The sequence below is a fragment of the Protopterus annectens genome, chromosome 12.part0, assembly GCF_019279795.1.
Source record: "Protopterus annectens isolate FY-2018-M chromosome 12.part0, PAN1.0, whole genome shotgun sequence".
In the NCBI taxonomy this organism is placed as follows: domain Eukaryota; kingdom Metazoa; phylum Chordata; order Ceratodontiformes; family Protopteridae; genus Protopterus; species Protopterus annectens.
In genome coordinates this window covers 76,995,179-77,016,768 of record NC_056746.1, presented here as the reverse complement: position 1 = coordinate 77,016,768, position 21,590 = coordinate 76,995,179, and positions in this window count along the sequence as shown.

The following is a 21,590-nucleotide window of genomic DNA, read 5'->3' as shown; positions in this document are numbered from 1 at the left end:
CACCAACACTTTATCACCAAGAAAATCATGATCTATGCAGAACATCTTAAGGCTATGTCTCTCTCATGTTCATTGTGTACAGATTCATAGACAACAATGGGTGCCCCATGCTAAGTTTACAAGGTTTCAAACACATTCCTGATTGACCTCCTACATACATACAAAAGCTATTACTCTGCAAAAACTTACAAAGAGACAAAAAAACTGTACTGTACCATAAACAAGACCTACTCTAGGGCTAGATACCTATCCCAATGAATTCTTCTTCTCTGGAACAGTTTTCCCTTTAGTGTTAAGCAAAGTATATCCCTGACCATCCTCAAATACAATTTTGACAAATGGATGGGTAATTGTAAATGTACCTCTGATCTGACTCCACTCTGACTTATGGAATGGCAAAATAAGTACTGGGAATGCCTTGGGCTGGGTTACTTTAATCTGCCAGATCAATTACCTAATAAAAAGCAATAAATTTATTAAGTCTAGCATAAAATTGTGCACCGACAGTGAGAGAATAGGGTTATACACAATTCATTAAACCACTGCAAACAGCCATAATGAAGCAACCTGGTATGGTACTGAAGGCCTTTACTTTATTTGTGTAGTAGGTATACCATTGAAGATTGTTACAAAGTTTGATACATATCTGTACATCTACTGTGTCACCCAAAGTCTGCCTGAAAGATACAGCTGATACCTGTCCTTCCCCCATATCCCTTCCACTACCAGCTTGTCTTCCATTTCTACTTAACACATTTTTATATAACACAGTGCTTTTGCACTGCACTGTCCTCTCAAAAAGATCATTGCACTTATCAATTGATTGCATGGCCTACCTAAAATTAACCTCTTCAGTCTGAAGATTTGTGCCCTCTTCATTTTCAATTTTTCCTCTTCATTACAATTCTTCGGCAAACATTTTTACTGTTTATGCATCCACATTTAATTTCATCTTCCTCTTTTCCTAACTTTTCTTTTCTTCTTTCATTGTCTTTCAACATTCTTCGCATCTCTTTAGCCTATATTTTTGATAGCCCTGCTATGCTACTGTGCATTTATCTGCATTTCAGAAGACGTGTTCTTCTGTCCCAACAGCAAAATGAAGAAATACAAATACTTCTACCATCTTTCTTTTAACTTTAAACCCTTGTTGTATCTTCTTATCATTTCCATTAAACAACTTCAGCAATTTTCAGCAGGTTTTCTAGTATATTTTCACATTTCACTGTCATTTCCTCATAACTGCTGTCTTTCTTCTTCTTTTGACTTGCTCTTTACTTTATTATATTATATTCTACTTTAAGCTTTTCTTTCAGTACTCTATATCATTGCATTTTCATTTAAAAAATACTTTCATTTTATGATATTCTTATAACTGTAAACAATCATTCTTGTTTATTTTATTTTCTGTTACCATTCGTGTTAAACACAAATCTGCCTAGTCTCTGTCTTCGTGCTTTTTCATGTCTCAAAGCCAGTGGTTAGAAAATCAAATGTCTAATATTTATAAAACAGATCCTCCTCCCTTGCTGCCATTCTCACTTCTAATGCCAACTGTTCACTTGTAATTTTAGTCCTTATATTTGATCTGTCAAAAATTTTACACTGGATTCCCTTCCTGATGTACCCCTCCCCATTTATATGGCCTTGGGACCAACACGAAGAAATACACTGGCTTCTGCATCCCCCAGTGTCTGTGCTCACATGTAATTCTAGCATTTAATAATTTGTAACAAGTCATCAGTGTCAGTAGTGCAACAGGTAGCACACTGTGGGTTCTATTCCCACTCCAAGGGGTGCTGCATTCCTGAATTGCTGTCCTTCAGATGAGACATTAAACCAAGATCCCATCTACTCGAGTGAGTGATAACGCAGGTGAACATTAAAGATACCTGAAAAGACATCACTAGCCAAGTGGGACTAACCGAGTCAACACAGGATAAATAAACAACCCTCACAGATTACTTAAATATCATCTGCATTTCTAGTATAGTTTTCATCTCTCGTTTAATTTGGCAGCTACCTATATGTTAAAGTATCTTGCCAAAGCTCAGTATGTTGATATTCCCCACCAAAAGGGCAAATATCTATCCCAGCAGAGTGCTGTCCCCATGACATCTCAGATGCTCAGGTAAGAGCTGCCCTCTCCAAAGCAAAAAACACAGCATCAATGGGACCAGATGGTGTCCTGGGCTGCATCCTACATGAACTCCAAGAAGAGCTAAACCCAAACATAAAACTACTGTTCAATCTCAGCCTTACTACAGGATATGTACCCAAAGAGTGGCGTACAGCAACAGTGGTCCCTCTCCACAAAGGTGGTGCCTCAACGGATCCTGGAAACCATCACCCCATAAGCCTGACTAGCTTGGTCTGAAAAGCTATGGAAAGGATCATCATGGACCTCATAAATAAAGATATTGGGGACCTACAGACACTGGATCCTACCCAGTTTGGCTTTGTTAAGGGCAGATCCTGCCTCTTAAACCTAGTTGATTTCTTTGAAACAGTCACCAAGGCCATTGACGAGGGGAAGGTGGTCCACACAGCCTACCTGGACCTCGCAAAAGCCTTCGATACAATACCCCACTCAGGCATTATAGATAAGCTCACCAGCTTAAATATAAACCCCTATGTGACTAGATGGGCTGCAAACTGGCTCAAGGACAGAACCCACATGGTTAGAATTGCTGGAGCCATGTCAGACTCCAAACCAGTTACAAGTGGCACCCCACAAGGCTCAGTCCTGGGACCTCTCCTGTTCGGTATATATTTCTCGGAGGTACAGGCCAACACGGAAGGACTGTGGCTGACCACGTTCGCAGATGACTGAAAACTGGGCGCCATAATCGACTCTCCAGCCGATACAAGCATCCTCCAAAAGGGCCTCATAGAAACAGACAACTGGTGCCAGAGCCATGGCCTCAAGCAAACGCCAAAAAGTGTATAGGCATCCCCTTTGGCAAAAACAAAGTGCCCACAAATTACCACATAGGTGCAATCCATTAAGTACAGAAGAAGTAATTAGAGACCTGAGGATCCAAGTTGATAGCAATCTCTCATTTGACAACCACGTGGCCAAAGTGGTTAGAAAAACATTTTATATAGCCCACCTAATCATGAAGGGATTCACATCTAGATCAGGGGAGGTCATCATGCCTCTTTACTCATCCCTCATCAGGCCCATAATTGAGTACAATGGCCCTTTTGGGATGTACCTTATCAGACACCTGCAGCAACTGGAAAGACCCCAAAAATACCTCACCAAGAGGATCAAAGGGCTCAAACAGATGCCATATGCTGCCCGATTAAAGAAACACCAGCTCTATTCAGTGGCATACTGCCTGCTCAGAGGCAATCTGTGCCTGACGTATAAAGCCATGTCCAACCCAGAATTAATGGACATGCTGCACCTCAGAAAATCCAAATCCCATCGAACTACGCGCTCGAGAGACTTGAACCTCAGCACTGAAATAAATAGGACATGCTGGAGGGACAGATTCATAACCCAGTGGCTCCCTTCACTCTGGAATAAAATCCCAGTCCAGGTTAGGCAGAGTCCCTCATTGACTCTCTTCAAGAGGAATCTTGATGAGTGGATGGAAGATCGTAGGTTTACCCTGGGTATCACTTCTGTGTCACTGTTAGACAGAGGCACAGTATAGTAACCTCGAAAAAGGTTTAAATTAATTTAAAATGGGTGGCGAAAGCCAAACACACTCTGGCTAGGCTTATAAATGCCCTAGGGCAGATAGCCTAGTATGAACCTATGAACCTATGAACCTATATCTAACACACAACTCTTCATGCTGTAATAAGTTTAAGAAAAATGCTAGCTCTGAACCTTCATCTGTTCCCATTGATCATATAAAATTTTATTCAAAATCTTATTGCTTGTTTCCCAAAATAATAATTTCCTAATATTTACATACAAAATCATATTTCATGTTCTTCAAGAATTCTGCAATTACTAATCTTTGTCTCCACATTTTATGTTGCTAACAATCATTCTAATAAGCTTCCAGGCCTTTTCTGATGTTTTTATTTTCAGTTATTAGTATAACATAAATATTTTTTTCTGTTTTTTACATTTGCGTACTCTTTCTGGCAACAGCTGTCATTTCTAATTATCTGCCCCTTCATATTTTCCTCAAATATACTTTCTCACTGTCTTCTTTTCCATTATGTTTTAAAATATGGTATTGATTTTTTTCTTATTTCATTTTCTGTGTTTTCTTTAACTTCTGCTAATTTTGTACTTTTAATACATTCCATTTCCAGTGTCCTTACCAAAATCTTTGTCCAGCTTTTCTTGTTCTTTTATAATTTCCCCTAATTCATTATTTCATCTCTTCAGTCTGTTCATATTATTTTTCAACATTTCAATAAGACAAATATAGTTCCTCACTTAATACATTTAGGGAGCACTCAGCCGCCCAAAGCCCATACAGCGCATACCTCCTGTTACACCCTGTATGACATAAATGTACTTCCGATCCACATAGTAACAGCAGTTTTGCTGACTAATATATTTATCCTGCTTCTAGCTGTTCCTGCATAAAAGACATTTGCCTAATTCCTTTCTTGAAATATTTACATCAAAATTATTAACTTAATTAAGGGTTACATGATTTACCTGGATATGCTTCAAAAACATTTTCAAACTATTATTCCAGTCTACTGAGGACTAATTAAAGAAGGCTGAAAGACCCTATTTATGTTTTAGATTCTTTGACAGTCCCTAAATCTCTGGTGTTGTGTGTGGGAATCCTCATTTTCCTTCCATATATTCAAACCCTGCAGCTACTGCTCAGAAGGCTGTAACTCTACCCATTTGGCTACATAGATAAATACATATTTCTCCTTCCGTGTATTCATACCCTGGACCCACTACCCATTAAGCTACTGAGACATAAAGCAAGGACTTAGCTTGGCTTGCTGCCCACAGCCCAGTTTTTAGTAGATGCAAACTCTAAATAAATCTTCAAATGAAGTTTGACTAGGCCCCAATATATGTGAGCTCTTTTGTTTACTTTAAAGATTGAGACAACATAAATCAAACAAATTTGCTCACCCTGCAAAGTTTTCACAGATGTTGAACTACCTTGTCCATCTCTACAACAGCATTTCTTGTTTTTCCCTCACTGTCTTGCCTGCCACCATTACCAGGCTAGAGATATCAGCCTCCATTGTCTAACTGTGTGACCCTGACCAAGTCACTTAACCAGACACCACTCCCGGGCTGAGTCTGAAAAAGGTCCATGGAAATCAGTGCTCTACCCCAGAAAACAAATACAAATAAAATAAAATAAATGAATAAATAAATATACTCCTTGAATGACTCATGCCATATCCTTGAGGGTAGCCAGCTAATAGGGTTCAGTTCCATAACTGCAGGTTTGAGCTTCTACCTATAGGAAGATATGGAAGGCTATCCTTATCATGTGACTGGGTTCCTTATCATGTGACTTGGTTTTAACTCAAATGGTGAGTTCATCAGCAATGACATGACTCATGATTTCTGGATCTACATTACTTTTTCATAACCTTTTGCGTTCACAGCATAAATTCCACCAATCTTAGATACATATCTAAGTGACTGCCCGAGTTAGTGCAGGGGGGTTACAAATTTAAATCCTTCATTGTCAAGGTGACAGTCTCACTCCCACCTCACCGCTCTAGTGTACCAATGCTTTTTATGCTCACAAATGTAGCTGTAAATATGTGGAGGATATATTCATACTTGGACTTATCACCACATTATAGAGCCTCCCAAAGATACATAGCCCAGTTACCACTTTAATGTGGCTAATGCCTCAAAAAAGTAGTATATAGTCTCACTCTATCCTCATTGGGACAATGCTCCAATGATAATACACAAAATCTTTGAGGGGGTAAAAAATTTCCAAAGCACTTACTTGCTGTCCCAGCCTTGCAGGGAATCTAACAGCATCCATCTTAGTCATGTACCAACAACAAGATGTCCATCCTTGAGATGGAGGCCAGACTTCTCAGTGAGTGTCATTTGCAAAATTTAGTAACACAATACACATGCTGACTTTGGTTCTTTATTCCTTGCAACATGGCTATGCCATACTTACATGTATCAGTGAGTTCTGCTGCTGTAAAGCTATTAAAAATGTTTCCGTCTTCATCTTTAGGTAACATAAACATTTCATGCACTTGCCATCATCACAATATAATATCCTAAACATATATTGTGGAACATGATTTCTAAATTCTCATTATTTAATTAGAATTTACATTTTTTTCTTTCTTGGTTAAAACCTTAACTCCTACTAATGTTAACTGTAGGTTTACATTTGATCATATATGTTCCTATCATCCTAAGATTAGGGCAGTTAAGGTTTAGGCACTTAGAGTCAACAGCAAAGGGAGGTCATCTGGTATGGCTCAGTAATGCCATGGAGATAGCAGTTGAAAAGTGAAATACAGTACTTAGAAAGTGACAATCAATAGTTATCCAAACAATATTTGTCAATGCTTAGAAACCTGATAAAGGCATTGCATATAAGAACTAACAAAAGGAAGGATTTTGGGGAAAGAAAGATTGTCCTACGTCATGAACAGATGGTGAGGAGAAAATGGTGGCTCTGCTAGAAATGGGAATAGCAACAAAGAAGCTGCCAAGATAAATTTAGTAGACATGATGGGCGAATAAAGAAATTTGAACGATACTCTGCAATGTATAGGAAAGAAACACATCTTAAAACACCAGTAATTGGCTCTTCATTACACAACCCTGCAGATGCAATACAAAATATGATACAGGAGACAGATCAACTAAGGCTACATACTGAAGTCTTAGAACTAAGAATGGATTTAACTGCAGAACTATTTCAGTACCAGCAGGACAGAGCACAGAGGAAGAATATTCATTTGAGTGGGGTGCCTGAGGTATGGAGGGCAGTTGTGAGCAGTTGGATTTCAAAGTTACTAAATGAATGGACGTTTTTAGTGGAGACTAATTTGAGGATTGAAAGAGTACACAGGACTGCTTGGGTACCTAAGAACACCTGCAAACTCTATCAAATTATCATCAGATTTGAGACATACAAATTGAAAATAGAGGTGCTTTCTTTGTTATGGAATCCAGGAGCAAGATGGCAATGTGGATGTAAAAGGGTCTACGTAGACAAGGACACTTTGAGCACAATGCAAAGAGGACATGCAGCTTTTTTCTCAGTTGTTAGGCTGATTCAGCACAAGAATTGTTATTTATTTATTTATTTTACATTTGTTGACCGGGATAGTCTGACTGGATGCATGTCCATTTTCAGCGGAGGCCCAGGGAGAAAAGCTCCAAGGGTAAGCAGATACAGCATTACATAATACCAGCATTACATATTACAAACAGACTATTTACAGAGATTACATAAGTAAGCAAGTTAAACAAGTTCCACATGTTAGAATTAATCCCAAGCGTAACTCAGGATTAAATTAAATTACACAGTAAGCTGGTTAACAGATTTTTACACATTTTAGAGAGAGTTAGCCAGGCTTTATACATTGACATAGCCAACTAAGTGCCAAATGTTTGAGTCTAGTTTTAAATTGACCTAAGGTAGAAAGTAAGGTAATATCAGCTGGAAGAGAGTTCCAGGGTCTACTTACAGAGTTTGCAAAGAGACAACCCTCTCCTCCTCCCAACAAATACAAATATATGCGAGAGATGCAACTATATAGCCAAACTGGAGGCTGAGCTCTCTCAACTCAATACTGGCAAGACCAGTCAGGAGGAGAAGGTAACCACACACACCACAAACCCAGTCTCACATAGAACTATCACAACTGTAAACCAAACACATAAACACACAAAAACATACTCGGAGGTGCTGATTAAAAATCTACCAAAACAACAGAGGCCTCCAAAGCAGACACCCAAGCAACCGCCACCTCAAGACATAGCACATGCAACACATAGTTCACAAAGTCAGTGTGCTAAACAGTCACAGCCCTTAAGGCCAAAAAACATGCCAGACACACTTGTAATAGGTGACTCCATAGTCAGACACACTGATGTCCCGCTCACCAGACTGTACAAGGAAAAGGTCACAGTAAGCTGCCTGTCGGGCGCTAGAATCCGCCACATAACACAAGCACTCAGGTCACTCCACAGCAAGTACAAATATGACTCAGTCATTGTCCAAGCCGGTGTGAATGACCTGAGATGTACCTCCCTGGACTACATGAAAATAGACCTAGAGGAGCTCTCTGATTATGTAGCCCAGGCCGGTATGACCCTGACCCTGAGCAGCATCTTACCCTCACCAAGAATGATGCCACAGTACAAAGACAAAATTATCAGTTTTAACAACTGGCTTAATTACTGGTGTCATTCAAAAGGGATCCAATGTCTGTCTGCTTGGGAGGACATGCTTGACAAGCCACGTTGCTTCGCAAGGGATGGCATGCACCTGTCACCCCTGGGCTTCCGGATATTGGCAAAGGCTCTTGCCACCCCCATAGTGCCTTTTTTAGGCAAGGCTCAAATGACAAACCTACCTCCCTAGAAAACACAAGTGGAAAAAAACTAAGGGTAATGCTGCTCAATGCCAGAAGTCTAAACCTCAAGATGCACACTCTCGAAGCCCTCCTCAGTATGGAGAACATCAATGTCTGTGCAGTGACTGAAACCTGGTTCAAGGCTCCTGAGAGCACCCCAGCACTATCAGGTTTTACCTCGTATCATGCTTTCCGGCCCCAAAACTTGGACTGAACCACAAAAGGAGGGGGATTATCCATATTCATCAAAGATACCCACACCTCCAGGTTAGTGGCAATGCATGAAGCATCGGAGACCATCCAGGTGCAACTAACCATAGGCAAAACTGCCCTACAGTTTGTAGCATGCTACAGACCACCCTCTCAAACTCAGGAACCCCAGACAGCCTTCCTGAAGACACTAGAGAGTATGAATGTCTCTCCAAATACCATCATATTGGGAGACTTCAACTACCTAAACATAGACTGGGAACATTACTCAAGCCCCAACACCCTAGCCCAAAGGTTCCTAGAATTCATAAACTCAAATGCGATGGAACAACTAGTCACCATTCCCACAAGAGGAGATAATATACTAGACCCGATCATCATAAACATGGGGACAAAATGCTCCACACTGGAAGTATATCCCTCATTGGTGAGATCAGACCATAAATTAATTTCACTGGAAATCCACATCCTGCCCCCACCCCCTGCACAATAGACCACAGTGAAGAACTTCTCAAAAGCCAACTTCACACTTCTTAAGACTGAAGTGGTATCCTTCAAGGCCCCTGGGCCAGCAGAAACCACAACCCACACTGCTGAATCCTTTACAATTGCCTTCTACGGGCACCTTCAAGAATGCATGGATCATGCAATCCCAAATAAAACCAAGACCCATTCCCCCAAAGGCAGGCGCCCGGTCTGGTGGACCCCAGCCATAAACAAACTTTACAACAGGACGAGGAAGCTACTACATGACAGAGCAAAATCCCTAAAAGGGAAGGCATCTCTGATCAGTACTAGCAAAAAACTACGATCGCTCATAAAATCATCCAAGGCCAACTTTGAGAGAAAAATCGCAAAAGACACAAAAGACAATCACAAGGCCTTCTTTAGCTATGTTAGAAACCTAGGTGGAAACTCCCAGATATGCTCAGAGTTAGTCCAAAATGACACAAAATACACTGAACCCACAGACATTGCCAACATTCTGGCAGACAGGTTCAGTGCAAATTTCTCCTCCCCTCCCCAAAAGGAGAAATATCTATCCCAGCAGAGTGTAGCCTCCCTAACATCTCATATGTCCAGGTGAGAGCCGCCCTCTCTTAAGCTACAAACACAGCATCAATGGGACCGGACGGTGTCCTGGGCTGTGTGCTACATGAACTCCAAGAGGAACTAAACCCACACATAAGGCTGCTGTTTAATCTTAGCCTTACTACAGGATACGTACCCAAAGAGTGGCGTACGGCAACAGTGGTCCCACTCCACAAAGGCGGTGCTTCTACGGACCCTGGAAATTACCGCCCCATAAGCTTGACAAGCCTGGTCTGCAAAGCTATGGAGAGGATCATTATGGAACTCATAAAAAAAGACATTGGGGACCTACAGACATTGGATCCTACCCAATTTGGCTTTGTCAAGGGCAGATCCTGCCTTTTGAACTTGGTCGACTTTTTTGAAACAGTCACTAAGGCCATTGATGAGGGTAAGGCAGTTCACACAGCCTACCTTGACCTTGCAAAAGCCTTCGACACAATACCCCACTCGGGCATCATAGACAAACTCACCAGCTTAAATGTAAACCCATATGTCACAAGATGGGTTGCAAACTGGCTCAACGACAGAACCCACAGGGGCAGAGTTGCTGGAGCTATGTCAGACTCTAAGCCAGTCACAAGCTCAGTCCTGGGACCCCTCTTGTTCGGCATTTATTTTTCCGAGGTGCAGGCAAACATAGGAGAATTGTGGCTGACAAAGTTCACAGATGACTGCAAACTGGGCGCCATAATTGATACTCCAGCAGACACAAGCATCCTTCAGAGAGGCCTCATAGAAACGGATAATTGGTGCCAGAGCCATGGCCTTAAGCTGAACGCCAAAAAATGTATAGTCATACCCTTCGGGAAAAACAAGGTACCCACAAATTACCACATAGGTGGTAATCCCTTAAGTACGGAAGAGGTAATCAGGGACCTGGGGACCCAGGTTGACAGTAACCTCTCATTTGACACTCACATTGCCAAAGTAGTTAGGAAGACCTTCTATATTGCCCACCTTATCATGAAGGGATTCACATCTAAATCAAGAGAGGTCATTGTGCCCCTGTACTCTTCTCTTATCAGGTCAATGATTGAGTACAATGCCCCATTTGGGATGTATCTTACCCGACACCTGCAGCAGTTGGAAAGACCCCAAAAGTTCTTCACCAAGAGGATAAAGGGTCTCAATCATATGTCATATGCTGCCCAACTGAAGAGGCTCCAGCTCTATTCAGTCACATACCGCCTACTCAGAGGTGATCTGTGCCTGACGTACAAGGCCATGTCCAATCTGGAATTAATGGACATGCTCCACCTCAGAAAATCCAAATCCATCAGAGCCATGAGAGCAAGAGACTTGAACCTCAATACAGAAATAAATAGGACTTGCTGGAGGGACAGATTCATAACCCAGAGGCTCCCTACACTCTGGAACAGAATCCCAATCCATGTTAGACAGAGCCCCTCACTAACTTTATTCAAGAGAAATCTTGAAGAGTGGATGGGAGATCATAGGTTTACCCCGGGGGTCATCTCTGTGTCACTACTAGACAGAGGCACAGTAAACTAAACCCTAAATGGGCGTAGTATTCTCATCCTAAGGGGTGGTGAAAGCCACACACACTCTGGCTAGGCTTATAAATGCCCTAGGGCAGGTAGCCTAGTACAAACCTATGAACCTATAAACCTATGAGTCACTGGCTGTGTTATTAATTTTGCTAGTCTGAATTAGTAGTTTGTTAGAGGATCGAAGCGGTCTAAGACTGTTATAGAGGGTGATAATATTTTTAAGTGCAGGAGTATTGTCTGTATTACAGAGGATTTTATAGGCCATAATCAGTTGGTTATACTGGATTAGTCTGGGTAGTTCAAGCCACCCAAGCTGATTTACATTGATGCAATGATGTGTCCTAAAAGGCAGCCCAGTGGCAAACCTGGAAATGTGGTTGTAGCAAATTGAGAGCTTGTTAAGGACAGTCTTGTTTAAATTCGAGAGGGGATGCCTGCAGAAGGGTTGAAAGAAGGTGAGAGCGAGCTATGGCAATTTTAGCTGGAGGGGTTAGGAAGGCTTTTATTCTATAAAGTGACCCTAGTTTTTTATTTATGGTTTTGATAGTTTGGTTAACATGTAGGTCGAATTTTAGATTATTATATATGATGACACCTAATAGTTTTGTAGAGGGGTCAGGGGAGATTATTGAGCCATCATTTGAATTTATGGTAAAGGTGAAAGCGGTAGACCTATGTGTTGGTGAAAATAACAGCATTTTAGTTTTTTGGGGATTTAGGATCGGACGACGTTCAGAAAGCCAGTTTTCTATTGTATTAAAGGTGGTCTGGGTAGCTGATCATAACTCTATTGGAGATGTGGCCGAGCAAATCAGAGTAGAGTCATCAGCATATTGGATACAGCTGATTTTTGGGATGACAGTATAAAGGTCATTAATGAAGATGGAGAACAGCAAAGGCCCTAGTATAGAGCCTTGTGGCACTCCAAGAGTGTAAGGTAGAAGATTAGAGAGTTTGTTCTGCCAGAGGACAGTCTGCTGTTGACCATTCAGGTAGGACTGAAACCACTGAAGGGCTCTAGTATCTAGACAGAATGTTTGCAGGGTGTGGATTAAAGTTTGGTGATCAACCATATCAAATGCCTTGGAAAGATCCAAGAAGAGGGCTGAGGATATATAATTATTGTTGCGATTATGGTTTATGGTATTGGTAAAGGCTAGGAGGGCTGAAGTAGTGCTGTGATGAGGATGGAAGCCATGCTGAGTGTCTGCCATAAGGTGATTCTGGATTAGGTGGTGCAGGAGTTGTCTATGAATACATTTTTACATAATCTTTGCAAGTGGAGAGTATAGCTATTGGCCTATAATTGGAGAATTCAGTAACGCTGCCTCCTTTGTGAAGTGGGATTACGTAGGATATTTTCCAGATGGTGGGGATTTTAGCTTCTACTATGGTTCAATTGATTAGTATTGAGATGGGGTAAGCAATAGCATCAGCTGATTTTTGTAGGTACTCGGCAGGGAGTTGATCAGCAGAAAGTGTAGTAGGTTTTAATTTTTTGATCAAGGTACGGATAAGTGAAGTGGTGACTGGTGCAAGTAGGTTTCTAGCGGTGGTACTTTCAGGACCAGGGGGGCTAGGAGGTAGTTGGCTAGCTAGGGCTTGAATTGTCTCAGTAAAGAATTGGTTAAAACTGTGAGAAACATCTTCAGGGGTTTTATCAATAGTAGCACGCAGGGGATTGGGGTTGAAGTTTGTCCAGGATGTAGCAAATTATTTAAACCTGCCCAAAACTTCTGAGGGTTATTTTGATTTACTGTCTGTAAATTACAGTAGTACTGTTTTTTTGTCTTGTCAAATGGATTTTTTTAGTTTCGTTCCTGGATTGCCTGTATTTAATGTGATATTGGGGGTCTTTAGAAGAACGTTATAAAGCCCATGCTTTGTTTCTAAGTGTAATTTTGAGTTTAGACTCTTTAGAAAGCCATGGCACAGTTTTTGCCTTTGTTCTCTTTGAACAAACAGGTGCATGCAAATCAAGGATCTCAAGGAATTTGTTGTTAAAGTATGCTATTGCTTCCTCTAAGGAGAGGTGTTTTAGAATAGACCAATTACATGAGTTTAGTTCTTGTTGGAATTTGGCAGGGTCAAAGTTTTTATTGTTTCTAACCTTTCTGAGCAAGGGCTGTTGGGAATTAATGGCTTTGTGCTTAATTACATATGTGAGAAGGTGATCGCTTAGGCCATCAGGGAGGGTACCAGAGGTGTACAGTTGGGGGTGACTATTTATGAGTACCCAGTCAAGTCTGCTTTCTTTTTGGTTGGGTTTACCTATCCTGGTAGGGGTGGATATGATTTGTGTAAATGCATGCAGGTTAATTTGGGTGGTTGGGGATTCTGAGGAACAGGTGCCCCAGTCTATGTTAAAGTCTCCAAGTAGTAGAGTTTCTTGGGGGTAGTGACATGATAACCAGTGCAGGATATCTTCAAGTGTAGATATATTGTTACCTGCGGGAATATACATAAAGATGATATTAATGCATTTATTTTTATTAAGTTGCAATTTGGTAGCAAGAATCTCTGAGTTATTAATCTGAGGTGGTTGTATTACATCTATGGTGACATTCAACTCAGATTTATAGAGTACAGCTCCCCCCCCCCTTCCTGGAAGCACTATCCAGCCTGTGTATGTTGTACCCAGGTGGTAACACTTCATTGTCTGTAGTGTTAGGTTTTAACCAGGTTTCAGATAAACAGAGAATCTCAGGGGAGTGGACATCCAGAAGTGCATGCAATTCATGTACCTTGTTATTAATGCTTCTAACATTGAGATGCCAGGCTAGGAGAGAGTTAGTTGGCCTATTTAGTGTAGGTTTGTAGCTTAGATTGCAAGTAGAGGGAGTATGTGTATCTGAAGTGGGTGGGCCAGGGTTGGGGTGAATATCACCACCAAGTATTAGGTTAAGTTTATACTTGGTGATGAACTTCAGGAATTTGTTTATTAGTTTGTGGTAGTGTTTGGGTCTAGAGCTAATGTGCCTGGGGTTGAGATGTTGATAGACTGATCAAGATGTTGGATAGGACCTGGTACTAAGTATGGTTGAAGGTGGGAGGATTTACAGCTGGGGTGATAGTATGGCCTTTCGGGACCTGAAATCCCATGAGAAACTGTTTTTTATACAAGGTAAGGAGGCATGGTGCGAACAAGAGGGGTAGTAAAGAGGAGTATATCATTATTTGTGATTCAGCTAGTGAGTTAAGGAACTTTTTTACCTGGTGATGCAACACCAGAAGATAGAGTGGTGAGGTAAAGGTACTAGAAGGGGGATGGGAGAATTCCAGATGAAAGCTAATAGGTGCTATTAAAATGTAGGTAGAAGAATGTGGGTGGGAAGAATTATCCCAGATAAAGGCAGATAGGATCTAGAAAGTGGGGGAGTGGCTATAGTACTTTAAATTTAGAGGTACTGGGGTGGGAGGGAATTGGGGGCAGGGAGGTGAGCGAAGAGAGCCCAAGCATAGCGAGGTTGAACGTAGTGGGGCTATTGCAGTTTACAAGGTTTCATAAGGTGTCCTAAAGCTATAAGGTAAGTATTATAGCTCTTAATGTAAGAGCCAGTTTACTTAAGTTACAGGGGAAAGAGGCAAACACTCAAGTAGAAAAAAAGAGCCCTATGGCTGACCAAAATGGTGACCTGCTTAATTATACAGCACTGTAAATGAAAGCTTAACAAATGCTTTTTGTGTGCAACTACTCTGCTTAAATGCTGAGAGAAACTGATTTTGTTATGGTGACCAATTGCAGTCCTGTAGACTCCGTTTTGCAGGTGAATGTAGAGTTCAACTAGGAAAAGAGAAATGCAAAGATTCTAGGGTAAGCATGAAGGCAACAACAGACAGTCATTTTATAATAATACATTCAGAAAGGTTTGAGGGTGGGGGGGGTAAAGTAGCACACTTCAGAATGAACTAAGATTTATAGGTAAGAATCCTAAGCAAGAGAGCAATGCAGTAAATAAACACTTGCCAGATTTTAAAGATATACCAGAAAAACTAAATCAATTGTTCACAATTGTACAACTGGAAAATTGCCAGTAAAAGCGCTTCGGGTATAGCTAGCCCATGTTATTCAGGTTATAAAAGCACTTCTTTAATGTGTGTGTGTGCAATTTAAACATTAAAAAACACATACAGCAAGTAGGAGCTCTGATTATCACTTTCTCTAGGTACAGCTAGCTAGCTATTGCAGTTTACAAGGTTTCCTAAGGTGAAAGTAGCGGGGCTATTGCAGTTTACAAGGTTTCCTAAGGTGTCCTAAAGCTATAAGGTAAGTATTATAGCTCTTAATGTAAGAGTCAGTTTACTTAAGTTACAGGAGAAGGAGGCAAACACTCAAGTAGAAAAAAGAGCCCTATGGCTGACCAAAATGGTGACCTGCTTAATTACAAAGCACTGTAAATGAAAGCTTAACAAATGCTTTTTGTGTGCAACTACTCTGCTTAAATGCTGAGAGAAACTGATTTTGTTATGGTGACCAATTGCAGTCCTGTAGACTCCATTTTGTAGGTAAATGTAGAGTTAAAACTAAATCACACCAGGTCAGCCAAGGGGGGAAGAGAGAGGGAAATCCTAAGCACCTAGATTTGAAAAATGAGAAGAAGAAGAAGAAGATTACAAGTAAACTACTCAACCCAGCAAGCCACAAGCTTTCCCTCCCCAGTAGTAACAAGACGACTGATGACCCCAAGGAGGTGCAGAAATGGCTGGAAGAATCCTCACACACCCAAGGTTGTCCTCAGGGATGGATGGGCATGAGAAAGATGTTTCTTTCCCTGGTGAACATCAGTTAATGAAGCGGACAGAGCAGAAGTGAGCAGGGATCTTTCCACTCTTTTGAGGACGTCAAGTGCTACAGGAGAGGGTGGGTATATCTCAGCAAGCTAATCAGGAAAGAAGGCAAACTATTTGAGAAGGAGGCTGACGAGTCTCAGGTAAGGAGAAATATGCAGTGGGGTGATGTCCAACCAAGAGAGGAAGCTGAAAATTTTAAAGGGCTTTCCAACTGCAAGATGAAGGACTTAAAAGAAAACGTTGACGCATATTGTTATGATCATTGTACAATACTGTGATACGACTATAAAAAGAGATTTGTAACGGTTAATTTCAGGCTATTACATGTGTGACTTGGTAGTTTCTTTCAAATTTGTTTTGAGTTGTAGTATGAGTTAACAAGGGCTTGACATTAAACAGTGCACATGACTACAATTGTGATATGAGTTGGTTTTCATTTGCTAGTAGGAGAGCAGAATTTTCTTCAGATATTCTCAATAATTATGTCTGGGTTTCATACTATACTGTTTGAGCATGGACCAGTTATTGGATCATGTGCCTTGGAAGTGCTTAGAGACTGTTTGTACATCTAACACAAGAGAAACATTTGAAATTAAATAGGAAGGGTGTTGAACTAATGGCTGCTCTTGAGTATGGGGTGTTAGACAGAGAGGTACAGCCAGTCTCATACCCAAGAGACTGCCACTTGAACTAGCAAGAAAATTAAAGGATGACAAGGATTGTCTGAATGGGCAGAAGATGACAATTTCAGAATTGTATATTCCAATCAGAGCTAAATAGGCTGAAATAAGAGGGATAATAGCCGAAATATGTAGGTTTTATGGGGCATGATGGTGGTAGCAGGTAAATAGGTAAATAAAATGAATGAAGGCAAGGAAGACATAGATGATGATAAACTGGTGAGGAAGCTTAGAAGGGATGAAAAAAATGAGGGGCTTGCCGAGATGGTTTGGGCTAGTTTAAATGGAGTCTCAGATAGGGATGCAGGTTTTACTTTTTTCAGTGGTATACCAAACGTGGACAAGATTGGACATAGGGTACATTTTAGTAGAATTTGTGCCTGCAGATAGTATTCTCAAACATGCCTTTTTACTAATCTATGTATTTGACTAAAGAGCTGAATTTGGTAGAAAGTATTGTTGTTTTTTCTATTTTAAACTTCAACAACAAAATTGTATCTTGGGGATTAACAATGTAATAACACAAGCACTGAAAGCACCGGGGAAAGCAACCATAGAAGGCTGAGAAAGATGCGAGACTGATATCATAAACAGGATACAGCAAGTGGAAATGAATGACAAAAGGGTTACCAAAATATAGAGGCACAATTTACTCCAGAGTTTTAGGAGTCTGGAAATGAAGGGAAGTAATATTAGCTAGAAGGGGAAAGGTAGACTTTCTGAGTTGAAACAACAATTACAAGCCCTTGAGGACAAAAGTCAGATATTACAGAGTAGGAATGTTCACTGACTGTATTTTACAAAGTCACCATGAAGCCTTCGGGTTCTAGCCTTGAGAGTAAGACATCAAAATCATGAAAAGGGAAAATATAGTGCATGAGAGATACCATCAGAGGGGAGGTGGTGACTCAAAGGAGTCAGATACAGGACATGATAAGTACTTATTATGCAGCCTTACACAAGTCAGAGGGTCAAAGTGATAATTTACCTCATAGCATCAAGCAATATTTGTACCAAATGAATATCAGGAAATTGGATGGGATAGATATAAAGGAGTTAACAAGAGATATCACTGCAGATTAGATTAGTAAAGTATTAAGCAAATCAGCACCTGGAAACGCCCCAGGATTTGATGGCATTCCAATAAAGGTAGGGAAGCTACTAGGAGAGCAAGGTGTTCAGTGTTGGGTAAAACTTTTCAATTTGGTATTTCAGTAGCATGGAAGGTATCCATAGTCTCCCCAATTCATAAAAAAGGCAAATGTCCATACCACCCTGTGTCCTACTGGTGAATTTCAGTATTTAGCCAAGCTTGCAAGCTGTTTATGATAATCTCACAGAGAAGAGTTAACAAAACCCTTCATACGTTGATCTACATAGATCAAATGAGTTTTATACATGGGAAAAAAGGTAGAGTTAATCAGGTTCAGAAGTTAATGCTGCTACAAGATCTGAGGATCACTAACATGCTGGTCCCTCTTTTACGTTTAGACATTAAAAAACATTTTGTAGGGTGGAATGGGAGTTTCTTTACATAATACTTGAAAAGATGGCTTTCCCCAAAGCATTTATAGGTTTTATAATAGGGGCATATGATGGTGCACTGGCACAAATTAAAAGTCATGCCTACTTGTCAGAGAAGTGGCAAATCAGTAGGGGGACGTACCAAGGTTGGCCCCTCTTACCATTGTTATTTGCTGTCTGTTTAGGGCCATGAGTTGCTATGTTCAGAAATTATAGGGTACCAATGTGGGGCAATAGAGTTAAAGGTAGCTATGTTTGCAGACGATGTTCTATTAGTGAAGGCCAGGACAGCGGAGAACATATCCAAACTTTGAGACTTCTTGGGTGAATTTAGCCAATTATCAGGCTGTAAAATCAGCATTAACAAAACACAACTTTGGATACAAACATGGGGGATTATGAGATCAGTCTCCAGCAATGTGGAGATTTGACAAAACAAGTCATCTAGGAATGTGGCTTGGAAGAACATAATGAAGAGAGCTGTAGATTCTCATATGACATGACACTGTCAGAGTTAGTAAGTCTTCTCTTGGGTTGGAGAGTTCTAAACCTGGAATGTGATCAAAGGGTGCAAATATTGCATTGGCATGTATTTCTCAAATTCTCTTCCTGGGGCAGGCCTTCTGGCACCAAGACAAGATGAGATGTATTAACCAAATAAACAAGAAGATGAAGGACTTTCTTTGGTGATGTTGGGGATTTTCCTCCAAGAGTAGTATGGAATAAGTTGGACTATGACTACTTTCCATGGTTCACGGGTGGTATGCTGTTGAAATACTTAAATGGTTGCGCCCATTTGATTAAAAATGCATTTTACTGAAAATTCATTTAATTGAAAGCTTACTTCACAACAAATATACCATAAATGTATCTGGACTTCCTGGACTTCTGCATTCCACAACCAGCTTTCCTTATGCACCTTATTTCAATAACTGTCTCAGCTGTATATCTTTTCTAGAGACCTCACACATCCTCTTTTAAGTTGTTGCTATTTTTTTTCAACTCTACTTATTTCCTCTTTTTCCTGAGGTGCTTGAACCCTGAGTAATTCCTTGAACTGTTATACTTTCTCTCCAGTCAACTTCCAGGTAACTCTACGTATTTCCTCTTATTCCTGAGATGAGTGAACCCTGAGTAATTCCTTGAACTGTTATACTTTCTCTCCAGTCAACTTCCAGGTAACTCTACTTATTTCCTCTTCTTCCTGAGGTGCGTGAACCCTGAGTAATTCCTTGAATTGTTGTACTTTCTCTCCAGTCAACTTCCAGGTCTTCAGCCTGATCTCTGGTGACCTTAGTGCATTCTCTGATCACTGCTTGAAGCTGAATGTGGCAATCAATGGTTTATACTGTGCACCAACTTTTTCACTGGGGTGACTTTAAAATCTGCTGCAGCATTTTTTTCTTACCAGGAGGAAATCTACCTGAGCTGCATGTTATGCAGTTTTTAAGTGATCTTGTGACTGTGTCTCTCACCCAACCATGTATTGGCCACCATCAAGCCATTTGCCAGACAAACGTCTAGAATGGTCTCTCATTCTTTACTCCGGTTACCCCCACATATGTGAACCAGGGCAGTCCTCATACCATGTTCTGTCTGTTCCAATATGTGTATTCAGGTCATCCATTATCAACATTAATTCATGTTGTCATGCTTTATCTCTCAGGGCTTGAAATTGCTTCCTAAATGCACTATTTTTCTTTACTGTCACAACCCTGCTGTGAGGCATAGGCTGAGATTATGAATACTGCCCCACCCTTGTACTGGAGTCTAATTGCCATGTGTCTATCACTAATTCTAATTATATCTGTCACTACCTTTGGAAGGGGATATCTTACCGCAATTCCCACACCATTTCTAGTCTGCCCTCCCCCTAAGTAGTAGACCCTAGATTGCAAGCCATGTGGCTTTGTTGCATTACCCTTCCATCCTGATTCCTAGATACAGAGGTTATCCATCCTCCTTTTACCAGCATGTCATCCACTTGCAAAGTGCATCATGACTGTGAACCTACATTGAGTTTAGCAAGCTTAATTTGAGGTTGGCAGGTTGATTGATCTTATGTGCAGCTTTCGCTCAACAGAGCTATCACAATTAGGCCAAGCTGGACAGCTGGGCAAATGGACATTGGTAGCCAGGGCTTCTGGGCTTTATGATGTAGACACACTGGCCAACAGTAGCATATAAGCCCCCATCCCAAGTTTAGTATGGGTCCCTGGGTATGCTGTGTCCTCAACCTACTTATCAGCAAATACTCATGCCCAGTTTTATTGACATTAGTCAATGTGACAAAATCACATGCAGTTCATTTTTATACCATCAAGTGGGTAAACTGATATGGCACCCAGTCTGTGATTCATGTTCTCCTATCTAGAAGATACTGTGCACTACGACTGATAACCAAAGCAGTTCATCTATACAAGTCTTCCTCATGAGTGGCACCATCTAGAAACTGTGCTGCTGCTGGTAGGAACCCCACAGCCACACAGGGAGAACAAACTCATACAGGCATGAGTCAGAGGTCAGGATCAAACATTGTGCATGCCAGGCAAAGACCTTAACCATTATGGCAACTGTGTCATGTATATATATATATATATATATATATATATATATATATATATATATATATATAAGCAAGGCTATTTTACTAAAGTAAATAGAAATTGTTGCAATTATTTTCTTCTTGACAAGCTATTAATTCACACAATAATAATAAATCTATAGTAAACTCTTTTTTAATATAAAAACACTTTTGGCTACTTAACAGTGTTTTACACAAAAAATTTTACCACTAACAAGTATATTAAAAATCAGTTTCCCTTGGCTGCTATTGATAAAAAGCCATGACTGATAATTTATTAAATATAAGCAATAAATATTAATTCAATGAAAAGTAATTGTGTTAGGGAAAACACATCCAAAAACACCCTTAACACATTGGTATAAACAGGGGAAATATTTACCAGTGACAGCACTGTTTCATCTAGGTGTCTAGACTCACAGAACAAAGCACATCTGGTCACTTTTTAGAGTAATAGTAACAACAACAGAAATAATATCTCTCAGCACTTTAATCTGGATCTAAATTTCTGAATATCTGTCCCAGTTTGGTATATGAAAATTTATAGCATTCTGCATATTAATAACACATTACCCTTGCATAAATCTGACAGCTGCAAATTATATTACAATAGATATATAGCTTACAAATATGAAAATCAGCTAGCAGAAAAACAAAGCCATTATTTCA